At 37.3% G+C, this 7,889-nt stretch overlaps 1 pseudogene; it reads right to left on the bottom strand.

The window, feature by feature from the left end:
* Positions 1 to 5,464: 5,464 nt before the first annotated feature.
* Positions 5,465 to 6,945, bottom strand: LOC110302336 (annotated as a pseudogene).
* Between the last annotated feature and the right edge of the window lie 944 nt (positions 6,946 to 7,889).

The following is a 7,889-nucleotide window of genomic DNA, read 5'->3' as shown; positions in this document are numbered from 1 at the left end:
GAGTGGGTGGGCTGGGGAGCAGGGCAGGGGGAGAGTATAGGGGACTTTTGGGATAGCATTTGAAATGTAAATGAAGAAAATATCTAATAAAAAAATGAGAAAAAAAAAGATTGGTAAGGTGTTTCTAAAGTGGAATCACGTGGTGACTCATGCCAATAGCACTCTGAGGTTGTTGCTTCTCCACCAGTGTTCCCTGGGAGTAAACCACCAATCAACGAAAACACATGTTGGGACTCATGTCTCTAGCTGCATATGTAGCAGATGGTGGCCTAGTTGGCCATCAATGGGAGGAGAGGTCCTTGGTCTTATGAAGGTTCTTCCAGTACAGGGGACTGCCAGGGCCAGGAAGCATGAGTGGGTGGGTTGGGAAACAGGGGTAGAAGATAGGGGGTAGGGGATTGACAGAGAAGAAACTGGGAAAGGGGATAAAATTTGAAGTGTAAATAAAATATCTAATAAAAATTAATGCAGTTATAGAACAGTAAGTACCATACCATATACCTTTTGTTACTTTAACTCTGTAGCATAAATTTAAATGTGGTTTGGTGATATCTCTTGTAAACCTTTTATTATTTAAATATTCTCTAGAGTGAAATTTTTGTTTCCATATAAAGTTACATTTTTAAGATTAATTTGGGTGAAGTATATTATTGATTCTTACACTGAATATGAGTAATTATTCATGGATTCTGGGAGTCTTTGGCTAATTCCCTACTGAATTAATCCTTATATGTCACTAAAGAATTTTTAATAACTCATATCTTCTTGGAGTAGTATTTGCACTAAATTAGATATTTCTGTTTCAACTACTGTCAATATATGTGTATACACATACAATTAAATGTTTCTATTATATGCAAAAATAATAAACATTATATTTATAGTATTTATATGTATAACATGCAAATTTTATCACTGTCATATAAAATATAATAAATATAATTTATAATAAAGTAGATATTTAACTACAAAATATACCCTAGCTTTACTATTTGGAGTATATATATATATATATATATATATATATATATATATTATGAGTATATGTACACCAACAAAAATCTGTTTGTATATATGTATATATATATATATATATCCACAACTTATATATAATATGTAAAGTACATTTCACATATATCTATTTGACATATATAAAATATATATGTAGATACAGATTTTATATATATGTAATATTTATAAAAAGTATATATAAAATCATATAAAAATCTCCACATTCCTATCACATTTACTTATTTTTATATTTTATAACTGTATATGTATTTTACTATGTTATAATACATATTATACTACATATTATAATTATAATATTTATACTTTATATGTTTATATATATAAATCAATATTTAGCTACAATAAGGTACTTATGTTCTTCATATAACATAAATATATCAATATATACATATAGGTTTTTAAATTCTCTGTGTATATTCACTTTCACTAAACTTTGCTGTGAATTCTGATTTTTCCAAACCCTATCATACCACTATGAACATAAAACTTCTGCCTCCAGAAATCCCCTTTCTACTTTCATTTACTAAGTATTATACTCCTGCTTCTCTGAAAACACATTTCTCTATGCCAATGACTAGTTTCCAATATCATATTTTTCACATGGCTTCCATAAAACCACACAAAACAAAAGACCTTAAATAGGTGCTTCTTATGGAGAGAACAAGGCGCATTGGTGTTTTTCAGACTTGATTGATATTACTAACTGTTACTGGATATTTTCGTTTCCACCCATCTACCTGGAAATTTCATTTTTTTCTCTTGCACATTTTTTCAATGAATTATTTTTAAAAAGAAAGCATTATGGTATTAATTATTCACATGTGTATGTGTGTGTGTGTAAAACATACAAAAAACATGTACCAACAACATCTATGCAAACTCATAGGAAAAACTCTTGTCTCCCACTGTTTGTTTTCTGAAATATACACATTTACTCAGGATCCTTTATGGAGGAACTAGTGGGGAGAGGGAAGGAGAGGAAGAAGGAGAGGGATCTTATTTATTTTTTAATATTATTTTTAATTTATTTTTTACACTCAGTATTTCATTTCCTGTCCCCCAACCACACTCCAACTGTTCCACATCCCGCAACACCTCCCCTTCCCACCCCATTTCCACGTAGATATCCTACCCACCACCCCACCTGACCTCTAAACTTTGTGGGTCCTCCAATCTCTTAGGGGTTAGGTGCATCATTTCTGAATGAACACAGACCCAGAAGTCATCTTCTGTATGTGTGTTGGGGCCCTCATATCAGCTGATGTAGGCTGTCTGTTTGGTGGCCCAGTGTTTGAGAGATCTTGGGGATCCAAATTAATTGAGACTGCTGGTCTTCCTACAGGATCACCCTTCACCTCAACTTCTTTCAGCCTTCCCTAATTCAACAACAGGATTCGGCTGCTTCTGTCCATCAATTGAGTACAAAGATCTGCATCTGACTCTTTTAGCTGCTTGTTGGGTCTTTCAGAGGGTAGTCATGATAGATCCCCTTTTGTGAGTGCTCCTAGCCTCAGTAATAGTGTCAGGCCTTGGGGCCTCCCCTTGATCTGGATCCCATTTGGGACCGGTCACTGGACCTTCTTTTCCTCAGGCTCCTCTCCATTTCTATCCCTGTAATTCCTTCAGACAGGTACAATTATGGGTCAGAGATGTGACTGTGAGATGACAAACAATCCCTCACTTGATGTCCTGTCTTCATACTGGAGGTCTGCTCTATAAGTTCCCTCACACTATTCTTGGGCATTTCATCTAAGGTCCCTCCCTTTGAGTCCTGAGAGTCTCTTACCTCCCAGGTCTCTGGTGCATTCTGGGGGATCCCCACAACCTCCTATTTCCTTAGGATTCCTGTTTACATTCTTTCTGCTGGCCCTCTAGGCTTCAGTCCTTTTCCCTCACCCAATACCAGATCAGGTTCCCCACTCTGCCCCACTCCCCCCACATCCCATCCACTTTTCCTCTAAGATCCTTCCCTCCCTCCCCACTTGTGATTGCTTTCTTCTCTCTCCCAAGTGAGACTGAGGCATCCTCACTTGGGCATGTCACTTGGTTCCTAAGCTGTGGATTTGTTTGGTATGGTTTCGATGGTGTAGCCTTGCTGGTGGAAATAAATTTCATGCAGTGGATTCTAAGATTAAATTCTTGTGAATTTAAGTTCATCAACCAAAAGATATTATAAATGTTCCAGAAAATGTAAACACTACCAATGCTCCCTATTTAACCATTCATTATATACATATATGTTCACATTATGGTTCCATCATATATGTATAATTTGTACATGAAAAAAAAAAGATCTGAAATGCATGGTATATACTCACTAATACGTGGATATTAGCCAAAAACAAACAAACAAACAAAAATCTGTACAGAATACCCAAGATACAGTCCAAAGAAAGCTTAATGTGCTTTTTTAATTCTTTTATTATTAGTACATACCATTGCATGTGAGATCTTGTTGATGAACTTCAATTCACTTTCTAATCTTGATAACTGGTTTAGGGTGCTGAAAGATCAAATCTCTAAATACAACCAGGCAGAAGAAAGAATAGATGATAAACACTCATTAGTGAGGAGAGAGCCAGCACAAGACTTTTAATCTTAGAACCCACTGCATGCAATGTATTTCCACCAGCAAGGCTACACCATGGAAACCACACCAAGCAAATCCACAACTTAGGAACCAAGTGTTCAAATACTAGAATCTGTGAGGAATATTTGTTATTCAATCAGAACTACTCCCTGGCCTTTAATGCCTGTCAATCTAGTTCAACTACTCTGATATTCTCTAGAAAAATATCATGGCCCTTGTCATCCCATTAACCAAACTAAAGGCTTAAAAGGCCAATGGCTTGGCAAGTAATATCTTCCCACGGTTTAACTTGGTGCAGAAAATAAATGAGCACCACAGATTCTTGCATAGATAATAGGCTACCCTTAGGACAAACAAAATCATTTTTAAAAATCTTTCAGTAAATACTGTTCCCATTGTGTAGCCCTAATTTGTGCTGATTATATAGACCTGGCTAGTCCTTACCTCACAGGGATTTTCCTCTGTCTTCCCTACTCTGGGATTAATGGCATATTCAATCATGCCTAGCCTCAATCTTCATCTTTATCTTCTGCATTTTTTTGGCATATGTGTCTTCTAAAACCTGTGATGGAAGTTTCAAAATTTTCTATTAGGTTAGGAATACAGATACTGGCTTTTTGATAACATTGCCTGCCAAGATGCAATGCAGGATAAGATGCAATGGGCAAGTGAGCTTCCTGGTTTGCTCAAATGCTATGGGTGTAACCACAGAAAGATAATCTGCAGTACTTTGTCTTTGGATTGTTTCTCATTGCTGCTGTATCTTCTCATGCTTTTCATTGTTGCATTCTTCATATATTTAGTGTGGTGTGATTGGACTACGGAGACCCTCACTGCCTATAGTTTGTTGTGATTGCTCTTGGGAGAGATCCCATTGCATTGGACAATGTTTCCTTAGATCAATGTGAAGGTGAAATTTCAGAAAATAATATTGTGTGGATAAATTTTTGATTTTAAAGAATTAATGGTTCAATTTAAGTATATTTAAGAAGATAGTGTAGTTTATAGAAAGTTTAAGTCTATGGTTTAATGTATGTTCCCAGAAAGATGTAAAAAAAAAAATAGAATTAAGAGCAGATTATGTCTCATTCCTTGTAGGACAGTTAGGGCTACATGGGTTAGAAAAGAAGTACAGTGAACTTTCATTTTGCTGCAATCATATTATTGTAGTTCAAAGCAAATGATAGCCTTGGGTATTAGTTAGTGATTAAATAAAAAAAAAGAAAAAAGAAAAAGAAAAAAGAAACAACATATTTCACGGATACTTTCATTTATGGATGTAACCACAGGATTCGATGTGAACTATGAAAGACTGGGCTATAAATAAAGAGAAAATAGTTGTATTATATGAAAAGAGAGTAGATGATTATTCAGATTGGCTGAATAAGACATGTGATAAATGATTATATTTCTTGGTGAATACATATTGTCATCATCTAGATACAGGAAAAAAAAAAACTTGCTATCGACTGGTTTGCTTAAACTTTGATAATCAATGAGAAAACACATATTGCTTTGGAGTTAATATGAAATTGTGGAAGGAAGTGCCAGCCCAGTAATTCAATCCTAATTCCTTGAGAGAAAAGTGAACTTAGTAATTAATTACTGACTCTTTAAACAGCCTTCAGGTTTGCCTGTAGTGTCAATAGTACTCTTCAAGACATTCACTTACTCAAATCTCACACTGCTGCAGGAATAAACACTGAAAAGGATTTTGTCTGCCTCAGAAAGTCCCTGGTTCTCTATTGGTTGTTTTTGAATTTCATGAAGTTAAGTCCTGTGCTAGTCTAAGCCCTTTGATTTTTCTTCCTCCACCGACTGGTCTCAGAAGGCTATGCCAAGTCACATGTGACCCTCTAGGTTTGCTTTGAAAGTTTCAAGAAACCTGGTAGCTAGCTCATCATCAACCACCCTGCTGTCACTTGACATTGTGACAGTTATAAGCTAGTGCTGCCGCAGTTGGGGTTCCCCCTTCATCCTCAGTGAGCTTCAGCACTGGATGGAATTTCCCAACTGCCAAGATTCAGGCCTGAGGCAGGTTAATCACTGCAGTGAACTCATTGATGCTAAACATCCCCAAGTTGAAAATACTAAAAGATCCTCCTTGGTACTCCTCCAGCATCAATTTTCCATCTTTTGCTTTCTTCAACAGAACCTTAACAGAGTCAGCAATCTTCTATATGCCCTTAGCGGCTGCATCTTTTATGATTGGTGTAATTAAACCTTTATGTGTTGCCACAGCAACTGAAATGTCAACAGAGGGCAGCTGTTTGGGCCTTCTCCATCCCAAGTAACATTAAACCCAGGCATTTGTTTAACAGTAACAGCTACTGCTCTGATGATAAAATCATTTACTGAGACTTTAAGGTCATTTTTGACCAGATCGCATCTAACCTTTAAAACTGCTCCAAGTTCATGGTCAGCAGTAGCATAGGCATGAGGCACAGTAATTTTTTATTCAGTTAACCTCTTAGCGATAACTCTTAGAATATTGCTAGCAGGAATTTCAGTGAATGTACCTGCTGCATTAGGTTGCCCAGCAATGGATACTGGTGGGATTGTTGCCCAAGGGTAAGGTGGCCCAGCTGTAGCCTGAGGAAGAACAAATGCTGAGAGAGAGGATGGAGGAGCTGATGTTGGTCTGATTTCAGTAATCTTGCCCATCTGTTTCAGCTCGACTAACTCGAGTACACCTTCTTTAATGATGATTCCACGAGGGCTGTGCCCCAGCCGGCGTCCAATGAATGTTTTTTTTCCAGAATGTTGAGCGTCAGCTGGACTTAAGCAGAACTGTTGAGTCCCTTTGTGTTCCTTCCTGTCAGGGCTAGGAATCTGCGGCTGTGGAGGGGGTTGACTTGGTTTTGAAACTGGAGGTGGAGCACTGATATGTTTGGGAACGCTCACGTTTCCAATCTTCCCCTTCTTCAACCATCAAAGCAATGATGTGATCCCAGCTGTATATTTTTAGCACCTTCCTCAACCACTATATTGGGTAAGATGCCATCGTCGTTTGCATCTAAGGTGACCACGGCCTTGTCCGTCTCAATTTCACATAATGAGTCTCAAGAATTCACAGCTTCACCTTCCTTTTTCAGCCATTTCATAATGTTCCTTTGTTCCATTGTAGGAGACAGTGATGGCATTAGGACCTTAATAGGATCTGCCTGCAGTAGCTGAGTACTGTGAAACTATCTCCAACTTTCTCCACGGTGGACAGGCCAAGCAGAAGCACCCTGAGCCAGTCCCAGGCTTCTACAGCTGCTGAAGCCCAGAAGGTAAGGTAGCAGCGCCAGGTTATAGCAAAGCCTCCAAGAGGCCGCCATCTTCCCAGTCTTCTCTCGGAAAGCTTGCAACTCAACTAAATCTTTGGCCTCAAGGTCTGCCCAGGTCCCTATTCTAATGAAGATATTTTAACATCTGACTTTCCAATCTGTGTCACATTTTTCTCCTTCACTCTTTTTCTTGCACTAAGATTCCTAATAATATAATAAGAGGGAGGAGTAAACATCCTTGCCTTGTTCCAAGAGGTTATCATTAATATTTATCACTATTTATACAATGCTGACCCTTACCTTCTTATGTATTTTCTCTCTCAAGTCAAAATATGTTCTCTGTATTCTTACCAGTGACCACATTTCTAAAGAAACGTGACACTTGCTCACCCAGCAGCCATCAATGCTAATGCCCCCCTGCTATATGACCAAACTATAGATGAGGACACATTTACTGTACTTGGAATTTTTAGTGGTTTTTCATTTATGTATTGACTAGCACTAAAGGCAATATGAATCATGTGTAACCAAACCCTGAGAACGGCACAAATCACTGAATATAATCAGAAATATCTTGTGTGTGTGTGTGTGTGTGTGTGTGTGTGTGTGTGAAAATGACCATTTGGAATAGTATCAAATCATTTTATGCTACGACCTACAGCCTCCATTGTCATGTGTTTTAAATATGTTTGCAGTGCAATGCCTGATTTTTCACCCTGTGAAGAAAGCCTCAATTGCAATAAAGAAAGTGGTTGTGTAATTCTATAAACAATTTACCTCTTTTGTCATTATTGTAGCCTGCAATGTCCAACAAGAGATTAAAAAAATCGTTATCTTTTGCTAACAATCTGAATAGCACTGTCTTGTAGTATTAAAGTTAGCTAAAATAATCTATTTTCTGGTTAGTTCAAGCTTGGTATTTTTCATATGGTCAGAACAAGAAATATGTGACACCTTCAACAATGTGGTCTTATCATTTTTTATGGGGAAAACAA

The sequence above is a fragment of the Mus caroli genome, chromosome 9 (assembly GCF_900094665.2).
Source record: "Mus caroli chromosome 9, CAROLI_EIJ_v1.1, whole genome shotgun sequence".
Classification (NCBI taxonomy): domain Eukaryota; kingdom Metazoa; phylum Chordata; class Mammalia; order Rodentia; family Muridae; genus Mus; species Mus caroli.
The sequence above is the reverse complement of the archived record's forward strand: the minus strand, read 5'-3'. Positions and strand labels throughout refer to the sequence as shown.